This window comes from Lissotriton vulgaris, chromosome 7, assembly GCF_964263255.1.
Source record: "Lissotriton vulgaris chromosome 7, aLisVul1.2, whole genome shotgun sequence".
NCBI lineage: Eukaryota > Metazoa > Chordata > Amphibia > Caudata > Salamandridae > Lissotriton > Lissotriton vulgaris.
The window spans coordinates 1,041,857,511-1,041,862,510 of NC_141695.1; the positions used below are offsets into that span (position 1 = coordinate 1,041,857,511).

Here is a 5,000-nt window from a genome sequence, read left to right on the forward strand (position 1 = left end):
TGGGGGAGTCTTATCAGCAGGCCTTGGGATACCTGTTAGAGACAGACACTCTCAAGTGACACACCGAGTCCAAGTCCAACACACACACACACCATTGCACGCACACACACACACACTATTGCGCACACACACACACCATTTCACGCACACACACATAATGCACGCAAGCAAATAGAACTGCTTACATCAAAGTATAGAAATCACAGACAAAATGTCGCAAGCTCTCCTTCCCCAGGCATGTACCGGTTCGGCTCCTCAGCTGCTTGTTTAGCAGTAATTAAAACTCTGGGTGAAATGTTTACCTCGGGTTCCATCACAAACCTCCGGAGCGCATGGTTTGCAGAGAGCCAGCCTGCAGCCGGTCATGCTGCAGTGTCCCATGACAGCTCCACCTCGCAATGTTGTTCTAATCTGCAGCCTCTGATATAAGAGACACAGTACCTTACTCGACTGGCATTACAAGTACAACAGGTATGGCCAAGGAAAATATACAACATGCGGCAAATACGGGCGTCCACATTTCAGACGCGGCTTGGCTTTTGAGCTGTGTTTTCAGCAGGGGCTGGGGAAATCCAAACGGCTCGGTACAGATGCATTCTAACTGGGCCTGATTTCAACAGGAAAGTTTTCAAGATCTCACTTAGACATGTGGAATGAAAACAAATAAATAAATAAATAAATAAACCATTACGAGTTACCAGGAACAGTGCAAGGGGTTTCACGGCTGCGTCGTCCGGCGGCGGCGGCGGAGGAGGGGTGCTGTGACGTCAGCCTCGTTCTCGGAGTCCATTGGCCCCGGCCTCGGATCTTCCACACGCTGGAAGGCGGACATAATTCTCAGTGACGCTGGGCTCTCACTCGGGCAGAGCCCCGCGGAGAACACCAGACTGGCGGTAAGTGGGACGGGGGGCGGTGCGCTTGTGTGTGCGAGCGTGTGTGTGTGTGGGACGGGGGAGCGTGTGTGTGTGTGCGACGGGGGTCTCTGTATGTGTGCGTGCGTGTATGTGCGCTCCTGTGTGTGTCTGTGTGTGCACATGCGTGCAGGGGGAAGTGTGCCTGTGTATGTATGCGCTTCCCAGGAGACAGACACGGCGAGCGCGTTCGCGCGCGCGTGGCCTGCGCTGATCGCCTTTTGAGAGAAGCGCGCGGCCAGGTGCTGTCTCCTGGGAAGCAGAGTCAGTAACAATAGATCTCGGCGACTACAGTGCTTACGCACTGTATCGCTACGAGACCTAAAAAAGCACATCTAAAAAAATTCACATCTATAAAATTCACATCTATACTAAATCTTCTGTCAACTATAAACCTATATGTTAAAACATTATGCTTTATAAGGGTGACATGTGTGCTGCAAGAAAGTGTGCATCTCAGTATATGCTTGATATTAAATTGTTCATGAATACTTGGCACATTTTAGGAGTGTCCATTAAAGTAGTCAGGCAAACATTTTTCTTGAATGGGAATGACATTTGTAGACCTAAATCAGCTAGAGCAACATCATTACATTGAGGCCAAACACTACGACATCCAATGATAAAGCCATCAAATTTTAAAGTGTTGCATTTTGTGAGATCGTTGATTTGCTGTGACAGATCCTGATAGTATTTCACTTTACTCTCAAAAGCTAATTCAAGGAAATTCTGAGAATTTTCATAACAAATTGAAACATCAATCACTACAGCTGTACCATTTTTGGTAAACACTACATCTGGTTTTCGTAGTTCTCCTTGATTATTCTTAACATGAGGTTCCCTATATGCCATCCAACCACACCCTTTTGCTCTAATAATGAGCAGTTCCAGAATTTTGTTATGTCTTTTTATCCTAATGTCCTTAGTTTTAGGACATGCGCCTGAAATATGAAAAATTGTTTCACAAACATCATTACAATACTTACATGTAGCAAATGCACGATTTCTTCCCCTAGTGATGGTTTCTCTGGTATATAAGAATTTTGCTCTTAACATCAGTGCAGCTATGTACTGGTTTTCTTTCATTTTGTTATGCTTGCTGATCCAGAAGTTTGAGGTTGGATTACTTAATAAGTATTTTATACCATCACCTTGGACAGGGAGATATGCCCATTTCTCAAACTCTTCTTTTCTCCAATCATAAGTTGCTAATAAATTCAAATCATAGCTCAGAAACCTACTGTCTAAAATGTTGAGATTGTGTGTTTTGATGATGTTATCAATTTTTTCATTCATATCTTCTCCTGCATACATGAATGAATGAGCTATGTACAGGTCTGGAGCCGCCCTGAGATACAATAAACTATTGACTTTATTGAGACCAATTTGTGTACATAGTTTTGGTATACTGAGGCCCCCAAATGATCTTTTCGAATATATGAGACCATCACATGTGTATGTATCAAGGTGTAGAAAGTGTTTGGCATACTTTTTTATTGTTTGATCCAGAACATTTAAAGTTTTTGCTTTTGTTCCTGTCATTTCCAATTTTAATGATAGTTTAGGTACCAAGTATGACACAAAATTTCTATTTTCTGCGTGGGCTTAAGTGGTAGATTATCAATTTTTTTAGCCCGATTGACAAGAACCTCATGAATTTTGTTGTTGCTTGTATGACCAGTGTGTGGATCAAAGTTCAATCCGCGGTATCTCTCACTTTCTCCTGGATTAATATTTTCAATATTTTCTTTTTCATATTGCCATGGTTTACAGTTGTTAATCAGGATTTTCTCTTTATGGTGACTGATATAAAATCCATGTGTCTTTTTCACATTAAGTTTTAATCCTGTAGTTTTACTGAACTTTTCAATGATTTTCAGATTTGTACTCATTCCTTCCCATGTACTGCTGAGTACTGCGATGTCATTGGCAAAGGCGAGAGTGGTGATTTGCTCAATAAGACCATCTGATCCAAATGTGAAGCCCTTGCCATTTTCTGAAGATCAAAGATCAGAGGATCCATGGCAATGTTAAATAGTAGTGGGGATAAAGAATCCCCTTGTTTGACCCCAGATTTCATTGTTATTTCAGGAGTTGCTTTGTTGTTCTTTACCTTGAAAGATGTTGTTGAGTCAGTGTACAAGTCCTTTATTATGTCTTTGATGTATGATGGATGCCTTTGCCTTGCGAGACTCTGTATAATATGACCATGGCTGACAGAGTCGAAGGCTTTCGATATATCTATGAACACAACTGCTAATGAGTGACTGTTTTTTTGTGACCCTTTTATGATATTTTGCAGGAGAGTCAGATTTTCAAGGCAACCTCTCACCTTCATGAAGCCTTTTTGTCTCGTATTCAGTTCAACAAAAAATGAGAGTCTTTTAGTTAGTATCTTTGTGAATAACTTCATGAATGCAGTATCGATGGTAATTGGACGCCAGTTACTGATTTTTTTAGGTTCACTAATCGGTACATTCTTGGGTATCAAAATTGATCGGTTCTTTTTGATAATTTCTGGTACTCTTCTCATCAACAACCAAGACAATAGAATTCTGGGCAGCAGTCTTGGTTGCCTGCTGTGCACTTTTACAAGTCATTCAGACCAATCTTATCAGGCCCCACCCTCTGCTTTCTTTAAATTGGAGTTCTCGAAGGCATGAGTTATTTCGAGCAGTGTTATTTCTTTACATAGATTTCTAATTTCGTAATCCTCTGGTATCCGATCAATTGGCATGAAATTAGGATTTTTCTTGTTTTCTTTCTCAATTATGTTTTTGTAGTATTGAAAGATTTCATCAGCACTTATTTGGCAAATGGCATCTTCTGCCCCATCAGTGATAATCCTGCCAATTTACTTTTTGTCTTTTTTAAACATTGCCTGGTATTCTTTATAGCTGCCCTTTGCTTTGGCATAATTTTTCTTGTGCGTCCCATAAAGCCTTCCATTTTTCTTGTCTTTTTTTGTTATCTTGTTCCCTACTGAGGCATTCTGGTGCTCATATTGAGTTCACTTGCTGGTTCATTTGTTGGTACACTTGCTGGTGTAGGACTTATATCAGTTGTGTTTTCTGCGATATAATTCACTACCTCATCCATCAGATCCATAGCAGCATCGTATTGCTGTACGTTTTGGGTGTACTTCTCGATTTCTGTGATTCTGTCTGCCAGCTCATCAAAGTTCTTGATTTTCTTGCGCACGTTTGGATTGATAAAGTCTCTGCGATTTTCTGTTGTTACTTCTATTGTAACCTCTGGTTCATCGCAAGAGTAATTTTCAGAAACATTTGATGCTTGCAGTACATCATTTTTTGCTTTTATCTCTTCTATCTCTTCTTTTTTCTGCAATTTGTTTTCTGTTTTTATTGTCAAAATGTGGAACCATCAGAGCATTAATATTCCTCTTATTTTCATACACTTTTTCCAATTCTGCTAGTAGCAGTATTTCGTCCTGTGACCATCATTTTGATGGTTTGCTGCTTGCTAGAGCTGCTAGTCTAGCCTCATTTTGCGCTCTTGGATGCGCATGCCGAGCATGTTGAGAAACCCCAATTTTTGTTCCAAATCTGAGGTCAAAGAAGCTGCACAGGAACGACAGCTCTCATTTTTGAGGTCTTCCTTTACATTTGGCATAATGGCATGCAATATTGTGGTATTCGGCTTTTTTGTCACATTTTGGGAAGTACGTTTTAAGATAGAAGCCTTTGTGCTTGTTGGAGACATGTTGTCTCAGTTCTTTAAAAGTTCCCAATATTTCTCCACACAAGTCACATTTATATTTTTCGTTTGGGTACTTCCAATAAGTGACTTTTTTTGTGTAGTCACTTTTCTTTGTTATTACATCTTTGCTGACCTCGTATACATCGGGAAGATATTCAAAGTTTGCTGTACCAATGTAATTCTTGGCTGAGGTGGCCACAAACTTGATGGATTTGCTGAGGTCTACTGTTGCGTCTTCTTCTGCTATGGAGGGTGAACTAAGGCCTATATCGTGATCTGAATAATTTTTGCTTCTTGCATTGTTTGAAGCGGGTGCTGGTTTGTCAAATTCGGTGAGGAGGTTAATGATTTCTGGGACAGACAGCACAT

General features: G+C 40.8%; 1 pseudogene; it reads right to left on the reverse strand.

Moving 5' to 3' along the window:
* The window catches only part of LOC147702894 (28S ribosomal RNA), a 12,168-nt pseudogene that overhangs the window by 2,838 nt on the left and 4,330 nt on the right, over positions 1-5,000 (reverse strand).